This window comes from Lepidochelys kempii, chromosome 5, assembly GCF_965140265.1.
Source record: "Lepidochelys kempii isolate rLepKem1 chromosome 5, rLepKem1.hap2, whole genome shotgun sequence".
NCBI lineage: Eukaryota > Metazoa > Chordata > Testudines > Cheloniidae > Lepidochelys > Lepidochelys kempii.
In genome coordinates this window covers 4,074,104-4,089,070 of record NC_133260.1, presented here as the reverse complement: position 1 = coordinate 4,089,070, position 14,967 = coordinate 4,074,104, and the positions used below count along the sequence as shown (strand labels likewise).

The window sequence follows — 14,967 nt, the reverse complement described above, 5'->3', positions numbered from 1 at the left end:
GGGAAGATTGAAAAAATCGGGTTTGTTTAGTCTGGAGAAGAGAAGACTGAGAGGGGACATGATAACAGTTTTCGAGTACATAAAGTGTTGTTACAAGGAGGAGGGAGAAAAATTGTTCTCTCTTTCTAACCTCTGAGGATGGGACAAGAAGCAATGAGCTTAAATTGCAGCAAGGGCAGTTTAGGTTGGACATTAGGAAAAAACTTCCTGTCAGGGTGATTAAGCACTGGAATAAATTGCCTTGGGACGTTGTGGAATCTCCATCATTAAAGATTTTTAAGAGCAGGTTGGACAAACACCTGTCAGGGATGGTCTAGGTAGTATTTAGTCCTGCCACGAGTGCAGGGGACCGGACTAGATGACCTCTCGAGGTCCCCTCCAGATCTACTATTCTATAATTCAGCCCAGTGTGACCCCGCAGTTTCTGTTCCCAAGGTTATCCTCAGGATAAAAGCAGGTACTGTTCAGTCTATGCTGTTCTGGGCTAGTCCGAGTAGGGTTGTCTACTCCTAAGTTGGGTTCTATTGGTCTGTTGTCCTGACGTGCAGCCTGAAGCTTCCTTTGCACAGTTCCATCCCGTTACTTTGGATTACACACCACTGACCACAGCCCTGCGCTGTTCCTCTTCCTTGGGCCCCGGTCCAAAGCTCACTGAATTGCCAAGAGGCCTCTCATTGGCTTTGATGGGCTTTGGATCAGCCCCTCTTGCCGACACCCTTCTGATAACCGCAGGCTGTTATCACATCCCCCCTTCGCCCGCTGCTTAGCCAAGCTACTGCAGTCCTCTCATCTCTCCTGTATCAATCCCCGTGGAAACCTGATCGCTAGGAAACCTTGGCTTTGTCCTTCAGGAAAATTGTTCTTCTCTAACGACTGAGGGAGCAGCCCCAGGGGTCCTGACTCCTTTTGGAGGTATTCCTGGGTTTGTGGTGCTGAACACCCCTGGTGCAGGAGCGAAGGGTATGTCTACACTGCAGCTAGGAGTGAGCCCCAGCGAGTCTCAGAGCCTGGCACAGGTCCTGACTTTTATTTTCACCCTCATTCCGCCCCGAGATCCTGCCCCCACACTCTGTCCCTCCCCCGAGGCCCCACCCTTGCTCCTCCTCTTCCCACCCCTCCCCGCCCCCTTCCCCAAGGCCCCGCCTTCGCTCCGCCTTTTCCCACTTTGCCCCGCCCCCTCCCCTGCCTGCCGGCTCGCTGCTCTCCACCCTCCCCCAAGCGCCACCTGCCAGCCACCAAACAGCTGATGGGTGGCCCTGCCAAACAGCCGGGGCTGGTGGGTGCTGAGCACCCCTTATTTTTTCCCATGGGTGCGTTAGCCCCGGAGCACCCACGGAGTCAGGGCCTATGAAGCCTGGGTCAACAAATTCAGGCTCGCGGGGCTCGGGCTGCTGGGCTAAAATTAGCCACACAAATGCTGCGGCTCAGGCTGCAGCATGGCTTCCGATGCCCACCCCTCCTCCTAGCTTCCCAAGCCACCATGTCTCCACAGCTATCGTTAGCGTGGTAGCCAGAGCTTGCTGAGCCAGGCTCTGCGGCTTACTGCTGTGGGTGGTGTAGACGAATCTCCAGCATTGGTCGCACACCGAGCCCTTTGCACTGCAATCCTCTGTAATTAATCCAAGCCCTTGTCTTACTGGCACTGGGCTGAAATGCAGATTGTGTCTTAACATTGGTTTCAGAGAAGCAGCCGTGTCAGTCTGTACTCGCAAAAAGAAAAGGAGTACTTGTGGCACTTTAGAGACGAACAAATTTGTCCTTTTCTTTTTGTCTTACCATTTTGTATTGAAAGCACCCCCCGCCCCCCGGGTGGTGGGTGCATGTGGGTCTCTCTTATTGCCCCACAGGGTGTGAGGAGTGAGACAGATACAGAGCAGGAGAGGGAGAGCACTGGAAAGCAAGTGTGAAACACGTCACAAGAGACTAGACTCCAGGGGATTCGGAAGGGAGATCAGAGTCTTAGCAGAGATTGGGGGCCCAGGCCTAATTCCACGCTGGCCGCTCCAGGAGCTAGCAGGCGGCTGTGGTTTGTTTCGCCGATACAGAGAATAGCTACAGTGTAATGGGGATAATCTTTCCCTTGCCAGCTACTGGTACTTAACCCACTACAGGGCAATAGGCAAATGACTGAGCAAACAGCACTGCATTGGCAACAAACATGGCTGCATCTCTTTGCTGTGCGCGTCCCACTTAGCATTTGATCCGCGAGACAAAAATAGCTGGGTTGAGGTGTCCCGCAAAACAATATCATGTCAGTTGAGGACAGCATCCGGCGGGGGGCGAGTAAAGTAGGGTACAGACTGAGCCATTCCCACCAAGGTCACTGATTCAACTCCATACCAGGACTGGGAGTGAAAGAGTTTGTATTATAAGCAGCTTCTCCATGGGATTTGTGATAGGCCATCACTTAGGGCTGTAGTCTAGGACTTGGAGACCTGCGTTCAGTTCCCTGCTTTGTCACAGCCTTTGTGTGCGACCTTGGGCAAGTCACTTAGCCCCACTGAGCCTCAGTTTCCCATCTGTGCAATGGGGATAATAGCACAGCCCTGCTCTACAGAGGGGCGTGAGGATAAATGTATTAAAGATTGGGACGTGCTTTAAGAAAAGCACCATAGAAAAGCCAGGTCTGCGTATTATTATATAGTGTCCCCTTGGAGGAAGTAGGGTACTGCAAGGAGGTATGTTATGAAGCATAACAGACACATGAAAGTAAAAGCCACAGTTATAAAACTTCAAAAGGGAGGAGGTTATAGAGGGAGTCTGATATTAAATCTATCATTGGCACTGCTGAAAAGAAACTTAGAACTAAATTACGTCTGCACCTGCGTGTAAAATGCAGCCACATCTGGGGTGGCAAATGGCATCTGTTCAACAGTGCATAGCAACAATACACAGCCCAACAAGAGAAGAAAATGCTGCATCTCATGGGATCTGCAGGGGCCAACTCAAGAAGACAGAAAGTTATTTTCCCAAAATGGCTCTGAAGGTTGCGAAAGGCTTTCATTTCACATCACAAGCCGGACTCTCCAGTAGACAGCTCCCCTGGTACACTACCTCAGTGCTGACTCAAAGAGCAAAACACAACCAACGCTGCTTCCTCCAGCATGCTGAGTGTCCTTGGCCATCTCCCAGGCAACCCCAGCCCTGCTCAGCTCAGGAGGGCAGTGGAGATCTTGGTCCAGCTCTTCTCTGCTAGGCAGGTACATCACACAAATCCCCATTCTGCTGGGCAGCCAACGACAGGCCGGCTGTGGGGAGTGCATCGGCCTGTGCCCAGGGTAGGAATGTGCAGAGGGGAGCTACCCGACTGACGTCCCTTGCCGTACCTGTTCTCTCCTGAAAGCTGTAAGACTTCGCTCTTCAGGGACATAAGTCAGGCAGCTGCCAGCAGAGCCATTTGGAAAATTAAAGGAATAAATCGTTTCCTTAATTTGAAAGGGTGGCAGCAAGCAAATATACCTTGGGAATGTGCCAGAAATGAGAAATGAGCAGGGACCCAGTTTCAATGCAGGCTTTTGTTCGAGGAGATGGATACAGCTGGCATATGCCCCTTTGATACTAACACGCACTTAACCACGTGTTACTCTTAGTGCTTTGCTGTTATTTATTTGTATTCCGGATGTGCCCAGAACCCCAGTGCTGGACACTGCACAGACCTTGACCAAGATCAGCGCCCCAGTGTGTCAGATCCGGCACAGAACCGGACTGAGATCAGGACCCCATTGTGCCAGGCACAACATAAACCCTGATCTACACGGGGGTCCCCGCTGTGCCTGGTGCTGCACAGACCCTGACCGAGATCAGGGCCCCTTTGTGACTATAGCTAGTGAGTTGGAGACACACTGATTCATAACTAAAAGTCCGGGAGTGGCTTGGCTTCTTGGGTGGCGATTCACGTCAACGGCGGCAAAGCCCCAAGCGTTGCCAGTTTCAGCCCAGGATTAATTCAGTCAAAAATCCTCCAGCTTAACGAGCTCCAGTCAGCCAATCAGGCAGCAGAAGCTGTACTGTGTGACAGGCCATACACCCTGAGAGGTGACGCATGTGGCTGGTGAATACCCCCGCTGCCCCACCCATAAACAACTCAACCAAACGCCAACAGGCAATGGAGCTGCCTCCAGTGAGCGGGATCTGCCCGCAGGCAGTGCCCAAACCAGCCCGCCACAGGAGGGCTACCCCGCAGCGCCGGCCGCACTCAGGAGGAGGGATGGTGAGCCTGGGAGGTACGACCAGGTCTGGTGTGCATGGGGTCTGGGCATCCTTTATGGTTCCCTGGGGGTGGGCTCAGCCTGCTCCACCAGCCCCTGGACAGGGAAGAGGAGGCTGTGGCCCAGCTCCTCTGGGACTATGTTCAGTTCTGGAATAATTAGAGGTCACCCCCTTCCCTCTCCCCCACCCCAAGAGATGCTGCCCCCGACCAGCCACTGTGCGGCGGGTGGAACTGAGTTACCGCACAAGCCTGGCAGAGGGGCCACGGGAAGAGTGGGGAACCCCAGGGGATGAAAGACAGCGAGGCCCCCCCAGAAAACATGCATGCTCACCCCAGTGCGCCAACAGAGCCTGCAGCCGCAGAGGTCTGGGATCCCGGGGGTTCCTGACCAGGCACTCCAGCAGCACAGACATCAAATGGAGCAGGGTTAGCCCATTGCGAAACAGTTCTAGAAATCCCATCCAAAGGCCCAGGAAAGCTACAAGGACCCTCGCTACAATGGACTTTCCCCGGTCAATCTTAGCTGAGGCAAACTTCCTGTGAAGTCAACGGGCCCCATTCCATTCTCACTAAGCTCCGGCTTTCCGCCGGCTGAGCTCCCTCGAATCCAACGAAGCCACTCCCGAGTACGCGGACAGATAGCAGAACGGAATCAGGCTCAAGGCGAGTATGGGGGAGCAAAGGCGGAAGGCACTCAGGGGGCAGCTCAGAGTTTGCAGGGAACTCCGCATGCTGCTTAGCCAATCACCGAGGCACGGCTGAGCTAGTCAGAGGGGAGCAGAGAGGACAGAGCAGCTCCAAGCTGCATCCTGAACTTCCTTAAGACACTCACATTGTCTTCTTGCTTTTTCTCCTTCTTCCCCTCCCCCCCTTTTGGACCAAAGCAAATCCCCTAATCCCAGCTCCTTTCCGCCAAAGATGCATGCACCTGCGAAGTGGCTGGTGCCAGCATGCAAACCGGAGCCAAGCACAATGACCGGGCCAAAGAGCCCTCATCGCGCGGAGACCAGCTTTAAAAAACAACTGTATTTCACCCAATCCCTGTTCATCTGGCCTGCATTATTGCTCCAGTTGTGTTCCCAGCCCAGAGGATCAGCCGAGATTTCTGTGTCTGCAACAAGACGCTCGCTCTTTCCTGTTACCTCGTGCGCCCCTTCGCGTTCAACATAGGGTGAAACCGGCCCCTGGCCTAGACACCACATAAACGAATGCCCTGGCATTTGTTCCATTCCAGTCACTTCCGCACGGTGTCCTGAACATGGCCAGCGCTCTGGGAGAATGGGTGGGGCCACAGGGCCACGCTAACAAATGCGCTTGCATCGCAAGTGGGCAAAACATTCACAACGAAACGCGTAAAACGCACGCCTCCTTGCAAACCCCCAGATGGTCAGACTCCAAAACCTGTCTGACCGGCCACAGAGCACAGGGCAGAGGATTTCAGCCAGCCATTCCTGCCTCCAGCCGAGCGGTAGCGGAACTACGGGGTGTCTTACAGCAGTGGTTCTCAACCAGGGGCCTGGGGCCCACTGTGGGCCTGTGAGCAGATTTCAGGGGGTCCGCCACACAGGGCCAGAATTAGACTTGCTGGGGCCCAGGGCAGAAAGCCAAAGCCCCACCGCCTGGGGCTGAAGCCAAAGCCTGAGCAACTTAGCTTCACAGGGCCCCCAGTGGCGTAGTGCCCCAGGCAACTGCCCTGCTTGCTACCCCATAACACTGGCCCTGGCTTTTATGTGCAGAAGAAACAGGTTTTGCGGCAGGAGACGGGCTGTGGAATTTTTACAGCCTTGTTGGGAGGACCTCAGAAAGAAAAGGGTTGAGAAGCCCTATCTTACAGCCGTGTCTTAGCTAGGAGCCCAACACCGCTTTCTACAGGCCATTACCTTCTGATCCCACTGAGGGTTACCAACAGAAACTACACCATTTGCTCAAGAAACTCCCTGAAAAAGCACAAAATCAAATCTGCACAGACACACCCCTGGAACCCCGACCTGGGATATTCTATCTGCTACCCAAGATCCATAAACCTGGAAATCCTGGGCGCCCCATCATCTCAGGCATTGGCACCCTGACAGCAGGATTGTCTGGCTATGTAGACTCCCTCCTCAGGCCCTACGCTACCAGCACTCCCAGCTATCTTCGAGACTCCACTGACTTCCTGAGGAAACTACAATCCATGGGTGATCTTCCTGATAACACCATCCTGGCCACTATGGATGTAGAAGCCCTCTACACCAACATTCCACACAAAGATGGACTACAAGCCGTCAGGAGCACTATCCCCGATAATGTCACGGCTAACCTGGTGGCTGAACTTTGTGACTTTGTCCTCACCCACAACTATTTTACATTTGGGGACAATGTATACCTTCAAATCAGCGGCACTGCGATGGGTACCCGCATGGCCCCACAGTATGCCAACATTTTTATGGCTGACTTAGAACAACGCTTCCTCAGCTCTCGTTCCCTAACGCCCCTACTCTACTTGCGCTACATTGATGACATCTTCATCATCTGGACCCACGGAAAAGAAGCCCTTGAGGAATTCCACCATGATTTCAACAATTTCCATCCCACCATCAACCTCAGCCTGGACCAGTCCACCCAAGAGATCCACTTCCTGGACACTACACTGCTAATAAGCGATGGTCACATAAACACCACCCTATACCAGAAACCTACTGACCGCTATTCCTACCTGCATGCCTCCAGCTTTCATCCAGACCACACCACACAATCCATTGTCTACAGCCAAGCTCTACAATACAACCGCATTTGCTCCAACCCCTCAGACAAACACCTACAAGATCTCTATCAAGCATTCTTTTAACTACAATACCCACCTGCAGAAGTGAAGAAACAAATTGACAGAGCCAGAAGAGTACCCAGAAGTCACCTACTACAGGACAGGCCCAACAAAGAAAATAACAGAACGCCACTAGCCGTCACCTTCAGCCCCCAACTAAAACCTCTCCAACGCATCATCAAAGATCTGCAACCTATCCTGAAGGATGACCCATCACTCTCACAGATCTTGGGAGACAGGCCAGTCCTTGCTTCCAGACAGCCCCCCAACCTGAAGCAAATACTCACCAGCAACCACAAACCACACAACAGAACCACTAACCCAGGAACCTATCCTTGCAGCAAAGCCCGTTGCCAACTGTGCCCACATATCTATTCAGGGGACACCATCATAGGGCCTAATCACATCAGCCACACTATCAGAGGCTTGTTCACCTGCACATCTACCAAAGTGATATATGCCATCATGTGCCAGCAATGCCCCTCTGCCACGTACATTGATCAAACTGGACAGTCTCTATGTAAAAGAATAAATGGACACAAATCAGAAGTCAAGAATTATAACATTCAAAAACCAGTTGGAGAACACTTCAATCTTTTTGGTCACTCGATTACAGACCTAAAAGTTGCAATTCTTCAACAAAAAAAACTTCAAAAACAGACTCCAACGAGAGACTGCTGAATTGGAATTAATTTGCTAACTGGATACAATTAACTTAGGCTTGAATAAAGTCTGGGAGTGGATGGGTCATTACACAAAGTAAAACTATTTCCCCATATTTCCCTCTCCCCCCCCCCCCCACACTGTTCCTAAGTCGTTCTTGTCAACTGCTGGAAATGGCCCACCTTGATTATCACTACAAAAGGTTCCCCCCCACCCACTCTCCTGCTAGTAATAACTCACCTTAAATGATCACTCTCCTTATAGTGTGTGTGGTAACACCCATTGTTTCATGTTCTATAAATATATCAGAGGGATAATTGCTCTCTATAAATATATCAGAGGGATAAATACTGGAGAGGGAGAGGAATTATTTAAGCTCAGTACCAATGTGGACACAAGAACAAATGGATATATACTGGCCACCAGGAAATTTAGACTAGAAATTAGATGAAGGTTTCTAACCATCAGAGGAGTGAAGTTTTGGAATAGCCTTCCAAGGGAAGCAGTGGGGGCAAAAGATCTATCTGGCTTTAAGATTAAACTCGATAAGTTTATGGAGGAGATGGTATGATGGGATAATATGGTTTTGGTAATTAAATATTCATGGTAAATAGGCCCAATGGCCTGTGATGGGATATTAGATGGGGTGGGATCTGAGTTACCCAGGAAAGAAATTTCTGTAGTATGAAGAAAAGGAGTACTTGTGGCACCTTAGAGACTAACCAATTTATTTGAGCATAAGCTTTCGTGAGCTGCAGCTCACTTCTGTAGTATCTGGCTGATGAATCTTGCCCATATGCTCAGGGTTCAGCTGATCGCCATATTTGGGGTCGGGAAGGAATTTTCCTCCAGGGCAGATTGGAAGAGGCCCTGGAGGTTTTTCGCCTTCCTCTGTAGCATGGGGCACTGGTCACTTGCTGGAGGATTCTCTGCTCCTTGAAGTCTTTAAACTATGAATTGAGGACTTCAATAGCACAGATATAGGTGTGAGTTTTTTTGCAGGAGTGGTGGGTGAAATTCTGTGGCCTGCGTTGCGCAGGAGGTCAGACTAGATGATCATAATGGTCCCTTCTGACCTAAATATCTATGAATCTATAAATCTATGTTCTCTATATATATAAATCTCCCCACTGTATTTTCCACTGAATGCATCCGACGAAGTGAGCTGTAGCTCACGAAAGATTATGCTCAAATAAATTGGTTAGTCTCTAAGGTGCCACAAGTACTCCTTTTCTTTTTGCGAATTCAGACTAACATGGCTGCTACTCTGAAACCCCTTGTATTAGTTACCACGTTAGCTAACATGAGTTAAGAACACACCTTTTTCCCTACTGAAGACGCCCAGTCTTGATTCAAAGACTCCAAGAGACAGAGAATCCACCATTTCCCCTCAAACAGTTGTTCCAGTGATTAACCCCCCTCTCCATTAAAAGTTGGTGCCTTGGTCCCACTTTGTAGTTGTCTGGCTTCCGCTCCCAATGAGTGGATCTTGTTTGGTCATCGATTCTGAGGCCAGAAGGGACCAATGTGGTCATTTAGTCTGACCTTACTGTACAAACACTGGCCACAGAACTTCCCCAAAATAATTCCAAGCACAGACCTTTTAGAAAAAAACATCCAATCTTGATTTAAAAATGGCCAGTGATGGAGAATCCACCTCAGCCCTTGGTAAATTGTTCCAGTGGTTAATTCCCCTGTCTGTCAAAAATGTACAACTTATTTCTAGTCTGAGCGTGTCTAGTTTCAACCTCTGCCTTTTTCTGCTAGATTAAAGAGCCCTCTGCTATCAGAAATTTTCTCCCCATGTTATTTATACACCTGAGATTGTAGAAGCTGCCTAGGAAATTTAGAGCACAACTCCCATCCATTTCAATGAGAATTATGCATCTAAATCCCCTAGGTCTGCTTTGTAAATCTCAGCCAAAACTTTGGGAAAAAAGTCACGTTAAAAATAAAAATAAGGAGAGAGACTATTCTGGACAGAAGATGAGCCCTATTTTTGTGCAAACATTGTTTTGTCCAGAAAAACATCCAGAACACAATGGTTTTGCTGTCAAATGACAAATTTTTGCAAAGATGAGAAACTTCAGAAATTACACACACACACAGCAATCAGCAACATGTGGAAAGGAAACAGAGGAAAAGGCTGGGGAAATGTAATGAACTCTCGCAACTCAGCACTATTTGCTTCTTCATAACACGTGACCAAGGCTAAGCAAATGCCTCAGAATTATTTCCCATGAACTCACAAAAGGCTGAATTCCGTTCACCTGCGTGCGCTCTCCCCAAGTTTGCGTCTGCTTGCCAGAGGCCGTCCACCTCTAGGTAAGAAAGTTCATGGAAGCAGCAAACCTTTGAAAATAATTACAGAAAGCAAATTCTGTGGTGAGCACTCTTAGCACAAACCTGTTTCAGAGAGCTACACTCAGCCATTACCATTGCTTATCAAATGCACTGAAGTAGTGCCCAGAGGCCTCCACTGAGATGAGGGTATACAAACAGAGAGTGAGAGAGCATCTCCTCCCGGGAAAGCTCACAGTTGAAATAGGCAAGAAGGGAACTGATGCCCTGATAGATTTTCAAGAGAACTCTTCTCTGTCTAAGCACCTACCATGAAGCAGCCAGATTTCCAAATGCATTCAGCAACCAACGGCTTGTTCTCAATGAGAGCTGAGCACTTCTGAAAATCTGGCTCGAAGTGACTTGGTCCAGGGCCAGACAGGAAGTGGTATGGCAGAGCTCTGAACTGACCCTAGATGTCCTGAGTCCCAGCCCAATGCCTTCACCACAAGACCAGCCTACCTCCAATCAGGGAACAGATGCAATACCACATGAGCTGCATATCAAACAAAAGTAGCTACTGCAGCTCAAATTTCCAATACGGAAAACTCCCAACAAACTGCTCCTGAATGACCTACAGGGACAAGAGCTACTAGCAGAAATTATTCTGTAACTAACTTGGAATAACAAAGAAAACTGTATTATTATGCTTCATTTTCACAAACACACATGGTCCATGCCCCAGAGAGCTTCCAATCTACTTAAACAGCTTCCAGTCACTACGCAGATTGAAAGAGGAGAGATTCCTTGTAGAATGATCTGCTACTAATGACTGGTTCTGATCTATATATGACGTATAGAACCATAGAATATCAGGGTTGGAAGGGGCCTCAGGAGGTCATCTAGTCCAACCCCCTGCTCAGAGCAGGACCCAAACCCCAACTAAATCATCCCCGCCAGGGCTTTATCAAGCCTGACCTTGAAAACCTCTAAGAATGGAGATTCCACCACCTTCCTACGTAACCCATTCCAGTGCTTCACCACCCACCTAGTGAAAAAGTTTTTCCTAATATCCAACCTAAACCTCCCCCACTGCAACTTGAGACCATTGCTCCTTGTTCTATCATCTGGTATCACCGAGAACAGTCTAGATCCATCCTCTTTAGAACCCCTTTCAGGTAGTTGAAAGCAGCTATCAAATCCCCCTTCATTCTTCTCTTCTGCAGACTAAACAATCCCAGTTCCCTCAGCCTCTCCTCATAAATCATGTGCTCCAGCCCCCTAATCATTTTTGTTGCCCTCCACTGGACTCTTTTCCAATTTTTCCACATCTTTCTTGTAGTGTGGGAACCAAAATTGGACACAGTACTCCAGATGAGGCCTCACCAGTGTCGAATAGAGGGGAACGATCACGTCCCTCGATCTGCTAGCAATGCCCCTACATATACATCCCAAAATGCCATTGGCCTTCTTGACAAGGGCACACTGCTGACTCATATCCAGCTTCTCCATATGTAGCACCAGTATGTGATGTTACATCATCATTATGTGAGAAGTGTTATGAGATGAAATCCTGACTCCTATCAAGAATGGTCGCCTCATCTCAAAAAGATCTATTGGAATTGGAAAAGGTTCAGAAAAGGACAACAAAACTGATTAGGGGTATGGAACAGCTTCCATATGAGGAGAGATTAATCAGACTGGGACTTTTCAGCTTGGAAAAGAGACGACTAAGGGAGGATATGATTGAGGCCTATAAAATCATGACTGGTGTGGAGAAAGTAGATAAGGAAGTGTTATTTACTCCTTCTCGTAACACAAGAACTAGGGGTCCCCAAATGAAATTAATAGGCAACAGATTAAAAGAAACAAAAGGAAGTATTTCTTCACACAACTCACAGTCAACCTGTGGAACTCCTTCCAGGGGATGTTGTGAAGGCCAAGACCATAACAGAGTTCAAAAAAAAAGAACTAGATAAATTCATGGAAGATAAATTCATCAATGGCTAGTAGCCAGGATGGGCAGGGATGGTGTCCCTAGCCTCTGTTTGCCAGACGCTGGGAATGGGCAACAGGGAATGGATCACTCGATAATTACCTGTTCTGTTCATACCCTCTAGGGCCTCTGGCATTGGCCACTGTTGGAGGACAGGATACTGGGCTAGATGGACCATTGGTCTGACCCAGTGTGGCCGTTCTTATGTTCTAAGTCAATGGCAAAACTCCCTTTGACCTCAGTGGGCCAGGATTTCCCCCATGTTGTGAAGAAGCCTATGTCACAGTGCCCAAAATAAATTCACAACTCATTCATTGCCATGCTAGCTCAGCTCAGAGATTAGGATCACCCACAAACTGGTGAGCAGAAGGCAAATCTGGTGTCATCGCCACAGTCCATTGCTTTTCGGATTATTGGGTCTGATTCCCAATTCTAGCTGATGGTGGCTTTTTCCAGAGGAGCAGGCATGCCAGTTCTGTGCTGGCACGGGAGTGCCGTGCGGCCTTGAATAAATCCCTTCTTCCATCTGGGTCAGAGTTCCTAGCAGCACAGAAAGCACTCGCAACAGAAGCTGAAATGCACCGATGGAAAGAGAAGGTTTCTGGAACCTCGGCAATGGGAGAAGGTTCATGGTTAGTCCTTACATCCTCCGTGCCAGTCATCTGGGGAGAAGACACCGGCTAAAGGACCCCGTCTTGTCCTGAGCTCACTTCGACTGGCTCCAAAATGCAGCTCATTCTAAGCCTTTTGAAAATAAGCCCCCATGGAAAAGTAAAGAGGGAGCAGAATTTGCTGCTAGAAGAGATCCTGAAGCTGCAGGCAATGGTGCTTCCATCGGCCAGGGAGAAAATATACCTCCAGACGGTTAAATTTCATAGGGGGAGAGACAGAGAAACCAGGAATGAAAAACAAATCCCCCATGACAGCACTTGCCAAGGGGCTTCCACACTGCTTTGTTATCTGTCGGCCAGGTAGGCATTCAGGTGGGCCCCTCCATGAGACAGCGCATCTTCCCCTCACATCCAGACCAGTGAATGCCCCTATGTACGCACTGCAGGACACAAGCTAGGGAAAGAAGACATTACACAGGGGGCAGCCAAGGCCACGGCAGCTCCACAGCCAAGACAGGCACTGCACAGCTAACCAGAGAACGTGCAGCTCATGGCAGGCATCACAGAATGCATTGGGGTTTCTTCACTTGCTCCACATACTGGGGCTAGATTGTAATGAGTTTCCCCAGCTGATGTCTGCAGGACAGGGAAGGTGAGAATGACCCACACCTAATGAGCATGCCAGCCTTCCAGCCCCGCTGCGCCCTGTGCCAGCTTGGATCTGCATGCCAGTATGGAGACAGGCACACATCTGCTGCTTCTCCTGTGCACCATGACTGAGGATGGCTTGGTCTTGTTCCCAACCATCTCCCCTAGCCCCAGTTCCTATGTAGCTCAGAGCAAGAGGCTGTTCTCTAGTGGGACGGGTCCAAAGTACTGAGATGCCAACTGCTCTGGTTTGCACATGGGCTGCAGGGCATTCCAGAGGGTCCTGCCCCACTTCCTAGGGCACTACTGCCACCAAAAGGCTGGTGCTGCCCAGCAGGGAGCTGGAGGCGTTGCCCAGTGGGATGCTGCCCTCTGATCCCACCAGACTGTAGGGAAAAGAGAGGAAGCATCTTCCTTTGTTCCGCACCAACCCTCTCTCTCTGGCTGGTTCATGATTTGTGCTGATGGGTTCTAGAGTCATGCTGGGCCATCCCCAGGCTCTCCTCAGGGCTTTCAGGGGAAAGAGGAGAGAGGGGAATGCAGGATGTTATCCCAGTGGTGAGATGAACTCGGCACTTTGATGCTGTCTAACTTACCCAGGCTGGGAAGTAGTGAGTAGCCACCACTGATTTCCCCATGCAGCTAGTACATCTCCCTTGGGATGCTGGAACTTAAAGGAAAGCTACAGCCAAGCCCAGCAATGAAGGTGTTACAGGACCATTCTAGACACACGAGCTGCTTGGGAAAATATCAGTCTACTGTGGGAAATTTTTTTTAAAAAGTTTCCCCTGAACTTTCTGCACTTTTATTTTTTACATGCCCTAACCCCACCTCAACATATTTTGGTTTTGCAAAACGACTAAAAAAGTTTGAAAGGAACAAATGTTTTCTGCATTGACAGAAAGGCCATTTTCCATCAAAAAATGTTTGTGATGGGAAATTTTAGACCACTTACTTCATTTCCCCCAGCTCTCACTATCTCGGTCCTGCCCCATTGAGCAAAGCCCAAAACTTCAGAGTAGGAACTGAAGCGGGTCTGAGTACAGGGAACTGCTGTGAACAATGCTTTCTAGATCCTTCAGCCCCTTGTTTGATTAGCAGCTCATCTGCAAACAGATCCTGAGTCCCTTTGAACATATTTGCTCTTTGTAAGTATTTGCTGAATAGGTTGGCTGGACCAGTGGACTGTTTGCAAAGTAGCTATTATTCATCATTGTGGCATGTGGTTGGTTGCCTGAGTCACATGAGGTAGTTTCCGCACCCCGATTGGATGACTCTGGTTTTATTTTAGACAGAAGAAGAACAAACAATAATGCACTTTGCAGTATGAATATTTGGACAGACAATCATGGATACAAATGGTCATGGGACATCATTTCCAGCCAGTGCCTGGCAGCTGTCAATAACAAATGGGAAGAGACATGAATTGCAACAAACCAAACTCTTTGCTCACTTATTCACAAAGCCATTCCCCTCCACTGCCCTGCCCCCCTTTCACCAGTTCTAGTGGAAACCAGATGCTGCATCAGAGACCCGCTTCCTTGGGAAAATAAATGACACACAATAAAAGTAAGGACTATTCAGGCAGGATCCCTGGTGCTCTGCATATACAGTGTGCAGGGAGCTCTGCGAATGACATCTAGCCAGCTCTTGCTGAGGCTCAGCACAAGCAGAGACAGGGTTTTAAAGCTCTTTGGAATCCTCCAGGGACTGGTGAGAAGTCGTGTTGCTCTCCTGTTAATCACTTGGAGGGAGT

General features: G+C 49.2%; 1 protein-coding gene across 5 annotated transcripts in view; it reads right to left on the bottom strand.

Annotated features, from left to right (window-relative positions):
• CNTFR (ciliary neurotrophic factor receptor) overlaps positions 1–14,967 on the bottom strand; it is a 460,255-nt gene that overhangs the window by 332,005 nt on the left and 113,283 nt on the right. The window contains exon 1 of one of the 5 annotated variants that reach the window (XM_073343353.1): positions 4,542–4,590. The exons of the other annotated variants lie outside the window; for them this stretch is intronic. The gene's annotated coding sequence lies outside the window, so the exon portion shown is untranslated. Of the gene's footprint in view, positions 1–4,541; positions 4,591–14,967 lie in introns of those variants that run through there. 5 annotated transcript variants of the gene reach the window in all.